This window comes from Gopherus flavomarginatus, chromosome 6, assembly GCF_025201925.1.
Source record: "Gopherus flavomarginatus isolate rGopFla2 chromosome 6, rGopFla2.mat.asm, whole genome shotgun sequence".
Taxonomy (NCBI): domain Eukaryota; kingdom Metazoa; phylum Chordata; order Testudines; family Testudinidae; genus Gopherus; species Gopherus flavomarginatus.
In genome coordinates this window covers 61,469,393-61,483,981 of record NC_066622.1, presented here as the reverse complement: position 1 = coordinate 61,483,981, position 14,589 = coordinate 61,469,393, and the positions used below count along the sequence as shown (strand labels likewise).

General features: G+C 55.2%; 1 protein-coding gene and 1 non-coding gene across 2 annotated transcripts in view; both read left to right on the top strand.

The window, feature by feature from the left end:
• The window catches only part of LOC127054176 (zinc finger protein 850-like), a gene marked incomplete at both ends in the record, with an annotated part of 1,166,641 nt that overhangs the window by 54,736 nt on the left and 1,097,316 nt on the right, over positions 1-14,589 (top strand). The gene's annotated exons all lie outside the window — the stretch shown is intronic.
• TRNAK-CUU (transfer RNA lysine (anticodon CUU)) lies at positions 12,971-13,044 on the top strand. The gene has a single exon. It is a non-coding gene; the product is annotated as a tRNA-Lys (tRNA).

Sequence of the window (14,589 nt, the reverse complement as noted above, 5' to 3'; positions counted from 1 at the left end):
GGGGAGCTCAGATAACTATGTCGAGGCTGGAGGGGTCCCATCGTGGCCTAGGGGGTTTGTGAGGGGCACAGATACCTGCGTCTAGGCTGGAGGGGTTTCGGGGGTCTTAGGAGGGTTGTGGGGTCTGAGATACCTATGTCTAGGCTGGAGGGGTCTCGGGGGGATTAGTTGTTTTGGGGGGAACAGATACTTACATCCCGATTGTAGGGGTCCCTGGGTAGCTTAGGCGCTTTGTGGGGGTCACAGATACAAACATCCATGCTGTAGGGGTCCTGAGGGTCTTTGTGTGGCTCTGGGGGTCACAGATACCTACCTACAGGCTGGAGGGGTCCTGTGGGTATTAGGGGGTTTGTGGGGCGTACAGATGCCTACATCTGGGCTTGCGGGTTCCCTGGGGGGCTTAGAGGTTTGTGGGGAACACAGATACCTTTATCCAGGCTAGATGGGTCCCGGTGGGTTTAGGGGCTTGTGGGGAGCACAGATACCTATGTAAGCAGAAGCAGGATGAACTCTACCTTGACATCTGGTGGTGAATTATGGAGAGTGTAGAAAAGAATTTCAGGGGCTGATCGTGTTTGCATAGGCACACCCACCCCTCCTGACACGGCAACGACAGCCTGGGATGACTACTTTGGCAGCTGTGGTATCCCGGTTTATTTCTTGTTGGGGCATGAGATGTGAAGTGTTGTCACCCTGATTGTGTGGATGAGGAACTGTGAAACTGCTTTGAGACAGGGATTCTCACCATAACTTGAGTGGCTCTCGCTAGACAAGGGAGTGAGCTCCTTGGGTGAACCAGAAACATGAATTGCACTTTCTTCTTTTTTAGCAGTTGAAGAGTAAAGCTGAAGTATGATTCTTTTAACAATTGAAGTTCTAGGTTCCTGAGCTGAAATCACTTAAAGAGCTTTGTTAGCTAGCAAAAGAGTCTGAAGTTATGTTGTGGAGCAAAGCAGCTGACAGAGAAAAGCAGTTTGTGAGATGGTTGGAATAGCCTACGGAGTGAGGCGAGCTGAGTAGTTTTTTAAGATAGCTGGAGCAGATCGCTGGTCAGCTGGCAGAACAGAGTAGCTGGTGGATCGAGCTGAGCAGTTCATGGGGAAGGCGGAAGCAGAATCCCACAGAGAGGCAGGGCAGTCAGCAGTGGACCACGTAAAGTGCTCCTTTCTACCCAGGCTGGCAGGGGGAAAAACCCTGCAGATAGACTCTTGAACTCTGGGGTTGCGCAACTGTGGGTGATTTTGGGGTTGCTGGACTCTTGAAACATTTGAGGTATTGGACTTTGGAGTCTTGGGGTGATTTGGGGATTGCTAGACTCAAGAGCCCAGGGAAAAGGACACGGCCTAATTGAGGTGTTTTCCCAATTTAATGCTATGTTGTTTATCTCACGTTATTAAACATTTTCTGCTACACCCAGACTCTGTGCTTGCGAGAGGGGAAGTATCACCTCTTTGAGGCATCTAGGGATGCGTATGTAAAATTTTCCCATGTCACAGGATGGGAGCTCGAGCTGGTTTGCATTACGTAGTAGGGAAGGGACCCCTATGTATTGAACCCAGTCCTTGCTGCTATCAATTCAGCCTGGCAGAAGGGTTCCACCTACATGCAGGCTGAAGGGGTCCCTGGGAGGCTTAGGGGGTTCGTGGGGGGCACAGATACCTACGTCCAGGCTGCAGGGGTCCCAGAGGGGCTTAGGGGGTTAGTGGAGGGCACAGATATTTATGTCACGGAGTATGGGGGAATCCGGTACTGCACCCCTCTTCCTGGGACACACAGTGACTCAGCCAGCCAGTAAAACAAAAGTTTTTTTTCGCCAACAGGAACGAAGGATACAGCAGTGCTTTGGGGCACAACCAGGACCTCTCGATCGAGTCCTTCTGGGGGTTCAGAAAGCTTAGTTCCCAGTTTGGGAATCCCTGAATTCCAATAACCCAGCTCCAAACCAAAACTGAACTAACTCCCTCCAGCCGGCCCCTTCCTGTGTCCAGCTTCCCAGGCAAAGGTGCTGACCCCTCCCCGCTGCCTAGCTCGAGTTACAGGCTTAGATCCTGTCCCTCACCTTACGTCACCCCCTGCTCTTCCATCTCCCACACAGATAGTCCCTACTCCACCAGGGTCCCTACCTGTGGGGCCCCTAACCCTGGCTCCTGGGGCCCTACCCCTGTGCCCCTTACTCTATCTCCAGTTGCCATACCCATGGGCCCCTAACCCTAGCTCCAGAGGCTCCATCCCTGTTGCCCCGAACAATAGCTCCAGGTGCTCAACCCGTGGGGCCCATAGCCCTTGTTTCAGGGGCCCTACGAGTGGGCCCCTAATCCTAGCTCCAGAGGCCTTAAGCGTGAAATCTCTAACCCTAGCTCCAGGGGCCCCACCCCTGGGACCCCTAACCTTTGCTCCATGGGCCACATCCCTGGCGCATCTAACCCTAGCTATAAGGACACTGCCCAAGGGGTCCCAAACCATAGCTCCAGAGGCCCTACACGTGGGGCCCCTAACACTAGCTCCAGAGTCCCTACCTCTGGGACCCCTAACCCTAGCTCCAGGTGCACTACCCCTGGGGCCCCTAACGCTAGCTCCAGGGGCCATACCCATGGGGTCCCTAATCCTAAATCCAGGGGTCCCATTCGTGGAGCCCCTAACAGTAACTCCAAGTGCCCCATACCTGGGGCCACTAACCCTAGCTCCAGGTGCCCTATCCATGGGGCCCGTAAACCTAGCTCCAGGGGCCTTACACGTGAAGCCCCTAACCATAGCTCCAGAGGCCCTAACTGTGCGGCCCCTAACCCTAACTCCAGGGGCCTTACCCGTAGGGCCCCTATCCCTAAGTGCAGGGGCCCTTCAACCTGGGGCCCCTATCCTTAGCTGCAGGGGCCCTACCAGTCAGGCCACTAACGCTATCTCCAGAGGCCCTTCACGTGGGACCCCTAACCCAAACTCCAGGGGTCCTACCGCTTAGGGCCCTAACCCTAGCTGCAGGGGACATACCCATGGTGCCCCTAAACTTAGCTCCAGATGCCCCATCCCTGCGGCCCCTAACCCTTGCTTTAGGGACCCTGCTCGTAGGGCCCCAAACTATAGCTCCAGGGGCGCTACCCATTGGGATCCTAACCCTAGCTCCAGAGGCCCTACCCTTTCCTGGCTGGACATGTGCGAAGGATAAAACATACATCCTAAATGAAACAGTCTGACTTTTTATTATGGAGAAAAAACAAGTTTTAAAACGTTTATATGTTGGAGGACTTGGCCATACAGTATCTGAGGCTGAACTGCAGGAAAGATTCAGCAAGTTTGGAAATGTTACGGATGCGGAAATTGTTATCAGGAAAGATGACCGGGGAACACTATGAAGATTTTTGCTTATATCAACATTAGAATTTCTGAAGCAGATCTTAAAAGATGTATGTCTATTTTAAATAAACCTCTCAACCCAGCTACAGGGCTCTACCCCTGGGGCCCCTAACCCTAGCTCGAGGGACTCCTTCCCTGGGGCCCCTAACTCTAGCTCCAGGGGCCCAACCCGTGGGGCCCCTAACCATAACTGCAGGGCCCCTACCTGTGGGCCCCTAACCCTAGTTCCAGAGGCCTTACCCGTGAGACCCCTAACCCTAGCTCCAGGGGCCCTACCACTGAGGCTCATATCCCCAGCTCCAGAGGATCTACTCCTAGGGCTCCTAACCCTAGCTCCAAGGATTCTACCCGTGGGACCCCTAATGGAAACTCCAGGGGCTCTAACCCTTGAGGAACTAACCCAACCTCCAGGGGCCCCATCCCTGGTTTCCCTAACCCAGCTCTAGGGGCCCTACTCGTAGGGCTTCTTCCCCTAGCTCCAGGGGCCCTACCCGTGGTTCCCCTAACCCTAGCTCCAAGGGCTCTACCCGTGGGACCTTACCCTAGCTCCAGGGGCCGTCCTCATGGTGCCCCTAACACTAGGTCCAGAGGCCCCACCTCTGGGAACCCTAACCCTAGCTCCAGGGGCCCTACATGTGGGAATCATAATCCTAGCTCCAATGGCCCTACCTATGGGACCCTATCCTTAGCTTCCGGGGCCCTACCCCTTGGGTCAGTTACCAAAGATCCAAGGGCCCTACCCCTTGCGCCACTAACCCTATCTCCAGGGACCCTCTCTGTGGGGCCCCTAACCCAAGCTCCAGGGACCCCACCCCTGCATTACCTAACCCTAGCTCCAGGGGCCCCATACCTGGGGATCCTAACCCTAGTTCCAAGGGCCCTACCCGTGGGGTCCCTAACACTTGCTCCAGACACCCTGCCCATAGGGCCCTTACCTTAGCTAAAGAGGCCCTACCCATGGGGTCCTTAGCCCTAGCTCCATAGACCCCACGCTCTGGAAACCCAAACACTAGCTCCAGGGGCCCCACCCACGCGAACACTAACCCTAGCTCAAGGGCCAAGTCCCTGGGGCCCCAAATCCAATCTCCAAGGTCCTTAGCCATGCGCCTGCTAACGCTAGCTACAGGGGCTATACGCGTGGAATCACTAACCCAATTGCCAGGGGCCCTACCAATGGGGCCCCTGTCCCTAGCTCCAGTGTCCCAACCCATGGGACCCCTAACCCTAGGTCCATGGGCTCCACCCCTGGGGCCCCTAACCGTAGCTCCAGGCACCCCACCACTGGGACCCCTATCCCTAGGTCCAGGGCCCACCCCTAGGACCCCTTACCCTAGCACCATGAGCCCCAGCACTGGGGCCCCTAACCCAAACTCTAAGGTCCCTTCCTGTGGGGCCCCTAACCCTAGCTCCAGAGGCCCTACCCATGCGACCACTAACCCTAGCTATAGGGGCCTTACCCCTGTGTCCCCTAACCCTAGCTCCAGATGCCATATGCATGGGCCCCTAACCCTAGCTCAACGGGCCTGACCCCCAGTACCCCTAACCCTAGCTCCAAGGGCCCCATCCCTATGGCTTCTAACCCTAGCTCCAGGGGCCCAACCCATGGGGATCTAACCCTAGCTACAGAGTCCTTACCCGTGGGACCCCCAAACCTAGCTCCAGGGGCCCTAGCCATGGGGCCCATAACCCTAGCTGCAGGTGCGCTACCCATGGGGCCCGTAAACCTAGATCCAGAGGCACTACCCATGGGACCCCTAAACTTAGATCCAGGTGACCTAACCGTAGGGCGCTTTACCCTAGCTCCAGGCTCCCCACCAATAAGATCGCTAACCCTAGCTCCAGGGGCCCAACCCTAGGACCCCTAACCCTAGCACCATGAGCCCCAACCCTGGGGCCCCTCACCCAGAGTCAAGGGTCCCTACCTGTGGGGCCCCTAACCCTAGCTCCAGATGCCATACGCGTGGGCCCCTAACCCTAGCTCCAGGGACCCGATCCCTGGTACCCCTAACCCTAACTCCACGGGCCCCATCCCTGCAGCCTCTAACCGTAGCTTCATGGGCCCAGGCCATGGGACCCCTAACCCTAGCTACAGAGTCCTTACCCGTGGGACCCCGAAACCTAATTCCATGGGCCCTACCATTGGGTCCCTAACCCTAGCTCCAGGGACTATACCCGTGGGGCCCCTATCTCTAGCTCCAGGGGCCTTACCCTTGGGAAACCTCACCCTAGCTCCAGGGGCCCTACTCCTGGAGCCCATAACCCTAGCTTCAGGGGCCATACCCGTGGGGCCCCTAAACCTAGCTCCAGGTGCCCCATCCCTGGGGCCTCTAACCCTAGCTTTAGGGACCCTGCTTGTAGGGCCCCAAACTATAGCTCCAGGGGCCCTACCCATTGGGATCCTAACCCTAACTCCTTTGACCCTACCCGTGAGGCCCCTAACCCTAGCTCCAGGGGCCCTAACCATAAGGTCTCTAACACTTGCTCCAGGGGCCCTAACACTGGGGCCCCTAACTCTAGCTCCAGGGGCCCAACCCGTGGGGCCCCTAACCCTCGCTCCAGGGGCCCTACCAGTGGGACCCCTAAGCCTAACTGCAGGGCTCCTACCTGTGGACCCCTAACCCTAGTTCCAGAGGCCTTACCCGTGAGACACCTAACCCTAGCTCCAGGGGCCCTACCACTGAGGCTCAAATCCCCAGCTCCAGAGGATCTACTCCTAGGGCTCCTAACCCTAGCTCCAGGGATCCTACCCATGGGACCCCTAATGGAAACTCCAGGGGCTCTAACACTTGGGGCCCTAACCCTACCTCCAGGGGCCCCATCCCTGGTTTCCCTAACCCAGCTCTAGGGGCCCTACTCGTGGGGCTTCTTCCCCCAGCTCCAGGGGCCCTACCCGTGGTTCCCCTAACCCTAGCTCCAAGGGCTCTACCAGTGGGACCTTACCCTAGCTCCAGGGGCCGTCCTCGTGGTGCCCCTAACACTAGGTCCAGAGGCCCCACCCCTGGGAACCCTAACCCTAGCTCCAGGGGCCCTACATGTGGGAATCATAATCCAAGTTCCAATGGCCCTACCTATGGGACGCCTAACCTTAGCTTCCAGGGCCCTACCCCTTTGGTCTGTTACCAAAGATCCAGGGGCCCTAACCCTTGCGCCACTACCCCTATCTACAGGGGCCCTCTCCGTGGGGCCCCATCCCAAGCTCCAGGGACCCCACCGCTGCATCCCCTAACCCTAGCTCCAGGGGCCCCATACCTGGGGCTCCTAACCCTAATTCCAAGGGCCCTACCCGTGGGCCCCCTAACGCTTGCTCCAGGCACCCTGCCCGTAGGGCCCTTACCTTAGCTAAAGAGGCCCTACCTGTGGGGTCCTTAGCCCTAGCTCCATAGACCCCACCCCCTGGAAACCCAAACACTAGCTCCAGGGGCCCCACCCACGCGAACACTAACCCTAGCTCAAGGGCCAAGTCCCTTGGTTCCCCAAATCCTATCTCCAAGGTCCTTAGCCATGCACCCGCTAATGCTAGCTACAGGGGCTCTACGCATGGAACCACTAACCCAATTTCCAGGGGCCCTACCAATGGGGCCCCTGTCCCTAGCTCCAGTGTCCCAGCCCGTGGGACCCCTAACCCTAGGTCCATGGGCTCTACCCCTGGGGCCCCTAACCGTAGCTCCAGGCACTCCCCCACTAGGACCCCTATCCCTAGGTCCAGGGCCCACCCCTAGGACCCCTAACCCTAGCACCATGAGCCCCAGCCCTGGGGCCCCTAACCCAAACTCTAAGGTCCCTTCCTGTGGGGCCCCTAACCCTAGCTCCAGAGGCCCTACCCATGCGACCACTAACCCTAGCTATAGGGGCCTTACCCCTGTGTCCCCTAACCCTAGCTCCAGATGCCATATGCATGGGCCCCTAACCCTAGCTCAACGGGCCTGACCCCCAGTACCCCTAACCCTAGCTCCAAGGGCCCCATCCCTATGGCTTCTAACCCTAGCTCCAGGGGCCCAACCCATGGGGATCTAACCCTAGCTACAGAGTCCTTACCCGTGGGACCCCCAAACCTAGCTCCAGGGGCCCTACCATTGGGGCCCCTAACCCTAGCTGCAGGGGCTATACCCGTCGGGCCCCTAAACCTATCTCCAGTCATCCCACCCCTGGGACCCTTTTCCCTAGCTTCCGGGGCCCCATCCCTGGGGCCCTTAATCCTAGTTCCAGGGGCCCTACCCATGGGGCTCCTATCCCTAGCTTCAGGGACCCCACCCGTTGGGCCCCTAACCCTAGCTCCAAAGGCCCTACTTTTGTGACCCCTATCCCTAGCTCCAGGGGGCATACCCGTTGGGCCCCCAGTCCTAGCTCCAGGAACCGTACTCGTGGGGCCCCTATCCCTAGTGTTAGGCCTGAATAAAGATATTGCAGACAAAACCAGGTATGCCAACCTGACCAAAGTCAGGCTAACAGAGGTTTTTGGGTAATTCCTGAGTGGAAAACACTGAGAAGCAGCATCATGTCTCACAAGCGCTGGGAAAATGTGAGATAAGCGAGAAGCTGCATTCCTGGCATAGTACCAGAGGTGCTGTGTTAGGGCAGCTCCTTCGTAGAACTGATAAGTGCCCTAGTTTCCCAGCCTCCTTGTTTTCACTCCCTGGTTTTGTTCGTTGTTTGTTTTTAACTCCCCTACATTCTAACTTTAGGTATGTATGTATGCTAAAGGTGTCTAGTTTCTAGTTGTTAAAAGAAGGGAGTGGGTTGCTCCAGTGAATAATTTATGATGCGACAGAACTGTCTATATAGGCTTATACTATGATTTAAAGAGCGGGCTGTTTCTCTCGGGAGACGAGCTGCTCTATATTGATGCGTGCACTTGTCAATAAAGAGCTTTTGATCGGACCTTGCTGGTGTTGCCTGTCTCTCTCGCGGTCAGACAACTAACTTTGCTATCTGGGGGTTAGAGTCCCTGACACTAGCTCCAGGGGCTCTATCCCTGGGGCCCCTGACCCTATCTCCAGGGGCCCTACCCGTGGGGACCCTAACCCTAGCTCTATGGGACCTCCCCATGGGGCCCCTAGCCTTAGCTCCATGGGCCCTACCCGTGGGGACCTTAACCCTCGCTCCAGGAGCCCCATCCTTGGGGCCCCTAAATCTAGCTCCTGGGCTCCTGCCCGTGGGGCACCTAACCCTAGCTCCAGAGGCCCTTCCCTTAGGATCCCTAACCCAAGCTCCAGGGGCCCTATCCGTGGGGCCCCTAACCCTAGCTCCTGAGATCCTACCTGTGGGATCTCTAACCTTAGCTCCTGGCTTCGTGCCCATTTGACCCATAATCCTAGCTCCAGGGAACCTACCCGTGGGACCCCTAATCTTAGCTCCAGGGGCCTTACCCCTGGGGTGCCTAACCCTACCATCAGGGGCCCTACCCGTGGGGCCTCTAACCCTAGTTCCAGGGGCCCCACTCCTGGAACCCCTATCCCTAACTCCATGGGCCCCATCTCTGGGGCTCCAAACCCTAGCTGCATGGGCCCTACCCCTGGGTCCCCTAACTCTAGCTTCAGGGGCCCTACCAGTGGGACCCCTAACCCTAGTTCCATGGGTCCCACCCCTTGGACCCCTAACCCTTGCTCCAGAGGCCCCATTGCTGGGGATCCAAACCCCTGCTCAAGGTGCCCTGCCCACGGGGCCGCTAACCCTAGCTCCAGGGGCCCCACCCCTAGACACCCGAACACTAGCTCCAGGCACCCCACCCCTGGGACCCCCAACCCTTGCTCCTGTGGCCCCGTCCCTGGGGCTCCTAGCCCTAGCTCCAGGGTCCCTACATGTGGGAACCCTAACCCTAGCTCCAATGGCCCTTCCCGTGTGGCCCCTAACCCTAGCTCCAAGGTCCCTTCTCGTGGGACCCTTAACCCTATCTGCAGGCCCTGTACCCCTGGGTCCCCTAACCCTAGCTTCAGAGGCCCTACCCATGGGGCCCTTTACCCTAGGTCAAGGGGCCATATGCATGGGTCCCCCAACCCTAGCTCAAGGGGCCCTATCTCTGGGTCCCCTAAACCTAGCTCCAGGGGCCCTGCCCGTTGGACCCCTTTGCCTAGCTCCAGGGTCCCTTGAAACACTTGGGAAAATGTGTTTGACTGTTCAGGCATTGGGAGCTCAGCTAAGAATGCAAATGCTTTTCAAAGACTGCGGGGACTGTGGGATAGCTGGAGTCCTCAGTCTCCCCTCCCTCCCTCCATGAACATCCATTTGATTCTTTGGCTTTCCGTTATGCTTGTCACGCAGCACTGTACTTAGTCCCGGCTGTGGACTCTGTCTATCATAGCCTCGAGATTTTTTCAAATGCTTTGTCATTTCGTCTTCTGTAACGGAGCTCTGATAGAACAGATTTGTCTCTCCATACGGCGATCAGATCCAGTACCTCCCAGACGGTCCACGCTGGAGCTCGTTTTGGGTTTGGGACTGCATCGCCACCTGTGCTGGTCAGAGTTCCATGCTGGGCAAACAGGAAATGAAATTCAAAATTCGTGGGGCTTTTCCTGTTTACCTGGCCAGTGCATCCGAGTTCAGATTGCTTTCCAGAGCGGTCACAAGGGTGCACTGTGGGATACCGCCCGGAGGCCAATACTATTGAATTGCGGCCACACTAACCCTAATTCAACATGGCAATACCGATTTCCGCGCTAATCCCCTCGTCGGGGAGGAGTACAGATATCGGTATTAAGAACCCTTTATATCGATATAAAGGGCTTCATTGTGTGGACGGGTGCAGGGTTAATTCGTTTTAATGCTGCTAAATTCGGTTTAAATGCGTAGTGTAGACGAGGCCTAAGAAAGCGGCTGTTTGGCCTACAAACAACGACAAAGTAAAACCTGCAAGAGCAGCCTTTCAGTTCAGAGGCCTGATAATAAGATGTTACTAATAACTGATGAAAGAGTTACAAACGACTCAAAACCATACTCAGAACAAACCAAATGGGAACACAGACAATACAATTTTTCTTTGCTGCTCTTCAACCACGATATTCTCCCCATAGGGAGGTCCACCGCTCCTGGGGGTTCAGTGCCACAGTAACAGGGTGATGTGTGCAAGGGATGGAGGAAGCTGCTATTCCATCTCCCTAGTCCAAAAATCAGTTTAATAGCTAGTCCTGAGATAGAGGAAGTATCAGTTATTAAAGTCATAAAAACTAATTTAACATTGTGATTCCAGCCAATGTTAAAATGATCTAACATTCAGGTTAATAGAAACATTTCTAGTCCTCTGCATAGAACGCTCAAATGATGCAAAAATAGCAAGTTTGCTTTAAAAAGTCATAAAAGGGGTGTCATCCAGAATCTGACACTTGGTGAAACGTAAGTCTAGAACACACAACCAGTTTGGGGATTGTGCTCTGCTTCTTAACAATCTGCCCTGAGGTTGCCACTCACAGTCACAAGCTACTCCAGATGGCTGGGGCCCTCTCATGGATCAGTAACTGGTTAGCAGCTTGGAAAGAAAGAGTAGGACTAAATAGTCGTTTTTGCAGTGGAAAGGGGTAAATAAAAGGCTTCCAAAGTATGAGACGAGGCTACAGACATTAGGGCTGGTCAGTTTAGACAAGACCGTAGAGCACCAGTTCTCAACCAGGTGTCTGCCAAAAGAAACCAGGCTTGACCCACATCCCCAAGCCACCAAGCCTACCTGCCTGCATTGAAGGGGGAGAGAAAGGGCACAACAAAAAATTGCAGCATCAATGCAGAAGAGAGAACTCTTCCCCTGCCATTATCAGTAAGGGTTGCCTCACAGCCACTGATTCCCTGAACAGAAATAGCAAAAGTCCAACCACAATTCTACTTCCTTTCCACTACAAGAGATAATGGGTGGGAGCTGCTCTCTTGAGACTGTCCTGCTGCTGCCCAGGCACATGGCAGACAGAGCTGGGCCCGCAAGCCAAGGGTTTTGATCGCTTGAAGGCCCACAGGGAAAAGAGACAAGTGCTCATGTATCAGAGAATGGCTTTGATCCATTGACCTCTGGGTTATGGGCACAGCACACGTCTGCTGCACCACTCTGCTGGCTCTTTACTCCCCCTGCCACCCAGCCACCTCTATCTGGATTAGTGCCTTACGAGCTCTCACGCTGGCAGGCATATGCGCCGGCTGCTAGGCAGCTGCCCTGGTCACAGGCTTTTACAGCTTCTACAGGGTAAAAAGGATCTATTTGGGGTTTGGACCCCATTGGGAGCTGGGTAGCTGAGTGCTGGAGATGGGAGTACTGCTTAAACTGTTTTCACTTAAGCCTTTAGCTCGTGGGGGATGAGGTTCAGCCTTTGATCCGTGTCTGCAGCAGGCAAGCGCCTCTGGCTCAATCGGCCCCCACCCTGCCCCGCTGTATTAGCAGACTAAAACCTGGAGCAAAGGCACACGCCTTGCAAGGGAACAGGAGCCGGGATCTCGAACAAATGTCAACATTTTAGTAAGATGACGTTCAAAGAAGAAAAAGGTGTACGGTACAGCATTTAGGTGTAGAAGTTTCTGGTGATCAGGGAACAATGTACAGATTACCCAGGGGGTGCGAAGTTCGGTTTAAGATCGGGTGGCGTAAGGAATACAGAATCTGCAATAGCCCTGACTGGGGGTAAAAGGTTAACGTACAGACACTGAGTTAGGAGGGTATGTTGTCCATGTGAGGGCTACGTTCAGGTGTGGAGTTTAAGAAGCGGGTACGACAATGAGAATGGATTCACCCACGTTTGGTGAGTTTTAACATTCAGTGTTTTTTAATCTTTGCCACAATCTAGTTTAAGCAGGGTCGGTATGAACTCTACCCTGCCATCTGTTGGTGATCTGTTGTAAAGGCCTTTTGGGGCTGATGTCATTTCCATGGTTACACCCACCCCAGATTGCATGAGGGGAGTCCTTTTCCAAATGGTCATTTCAGCTGCTGTGGGATCCCCCATCTCTTTGTTATTGGGGCAGGAGTAATCAAGTGTATTTTCCTGTTTAGTTTGGAACAAGGAGAGAGTAACTGTACCTGGCATTTGAGGCCTGAGAGCTTGCCCCTCGCCTGGAAAGGACTCATCATTAAGGGGTATGGGTTCCAAACCCCCTCCCCTCCCCAAGTGTGTGGGAAGTAGGAGTAGATGTTTGTTTTTGGTCTGATTGATTTTGTGTCTGGTGTCTAAAGACAGAGGTATTTTTGAATATCTTTAGAATGGTTGTTAGTACTGAAGTTTCTCATCTTAAAGTTATACTATTAGATTTCTTCTACAGTATATTTTGGTGCTGAAAAGTAAAAGGTTGCTTTGTGTGTGCTGTTATGGAGTGAAGTAACAAAGGTTGGTTGCAGAGAGGGTGCATGTGCCACAAAAGTTGTGCCTGTCCCACCCCAGCTGTGGTCCCAGAGTCCGGAATTTGCATAAACTCACCCCTTTACCTGTGACTAACAAGCTTGTCCTGCTAACTCTTCCAGCGAAACAGGCCAAAGAAAGTGTATGCAAGCCCTGTACTGCAGCCCCAGTACTATTTTCGGTTCCTTCCCACAGATCGTTCACTCCGCACCAGTCCAGTTCCTTGCTGTTGCTTGTCCAACCACTGCATGCATGTGCTAGACCGGACCCTGAGCTGATTCCTGACTGTTGTGCTCCATACAGCCTGGCCTGTCTGTGTCTCTATGGTGCAATGGGTCAGCACGTTTGGCTCTTAACTGAAAGGATGGTGGTTCAAGCCCACCCAGGGACAGTGATAAGCCTGTGCTACTTCCTTGCTTTCCTGCGGGCAGGGCCGGCTTTAGGCCAATTCCTCTGAATCGGGCCCCGCACCCAAGCCCTGCTGGTGCACTGTACTAGGGTGGCCCAGCTTCCCCAGGGGGCAATTTAAAGGGCCTGGGGCTCCCAGCAGGGACTGGAGCCTCAGGCTGTTTAAATTGCCACCAGAGCCCCACTGCTGGAGACTTGGGGGCTATTTAAAAAGTCTGGGGCTCCCCTTGCTTCTACCGCCCTGGCCCTTTAAACAGCCCCCGGAGCCCCGCCACTTCTCCAGGGCTCCTGCGGCTATTCAAAGGGCTGGGGCGGTGGAAGCAGGGGAGCCCCAGGCCCTTTAAATAGCCCCCGAGCCTTGGGCTGCTGCTGCTACCTTGGTGGAGGAGGGGGCACTTACCGTACAGGGTAGGCTGTACCCCCTGTACCCACACCCCTGCCCACAGCCAGCCCCTGCTGCACCCCCTGCCCTGCCTGCACCAGCCCCGCACCCCGTGCCCTGTCTCCAGTCAACCCTTGCTGCACTCCCCTGCCTTAAGCCAGCCAGTCCCACACTCCTCTGTCTCCAGGCCTGCCAACCCCTGCGCACTCCCCTGAGGCCCTGCCTGAAGCCAACCAGCCCACTCCACCCCACATCCCCCTGCCTGCTGCTAGCCCCTGTCAGCAGCCATTCCCACACACCCTGCCCTGCCTGCAGCCAGCCCATTTGCAGCCAGTCCTGCACCCCCTGTCCTGTCTGCAGCCAGCCCCGCACGCCTTGCCCTGCTTGCAGCCAGACCCTACCTCCAGTCAGCCCCTGCCCTGCCTCCAGCCAGCCCCATGTCCACTGGTGCCCTGCAGTTCCAAGGGCAGTAACCCTGCACACACGCTGCAATGAGAGGGGCAGTGAACAGCTGTGACCCAAAGGTGTGCACACCTTAGGGTGACCAGACAACAAGTGTGAAAAATTGGAACAGGGTGGGGGGTAATAGGATCCTATATAAGCAAAAGACCCCCCAAATCGGGACTGTCCCTATAAAATCGGGACATCTGGTCACCCTAGCACACCCCCAGGGAGTGGCGGGGACCCACACATGTGAAACGGAGCTCATTTCTAGTTCAGGCCCATCTTTTTAAAAAAGAATTTTAGGTAGGGTTAACATACATCCGTATTTTCCTGGACATGTCCAGCTTTTTGGTTCTTAAATAGACCATCTGGGAGAAATTTTTAAAAATATGGATGTATGGTAATCCTATTGGTACAAAAAATACATACTGTGTCACATCCCTTAAATCAGAACTTTTTACAGGGAACCGGCTGCTAAGAAATGAAAGGCTTTTATTTACATGGGTTTTTTTTTAGTCATCCCTGCCGTGGCCCCGCCGAATATGTTCGAATTGGGCCCCGCACTTCCTAAAGCTGGCCCTGCCTGTGGAGAGCCTCAAAGGTCCCATTTTGCTGCCTCTTGGCCTCAGTGCGTTCAGCTAGTGGCCCGAAGACCGGGCTGGATGTCATTCAGAAACACATCTCCCAGCAGCTGTTCCAGAG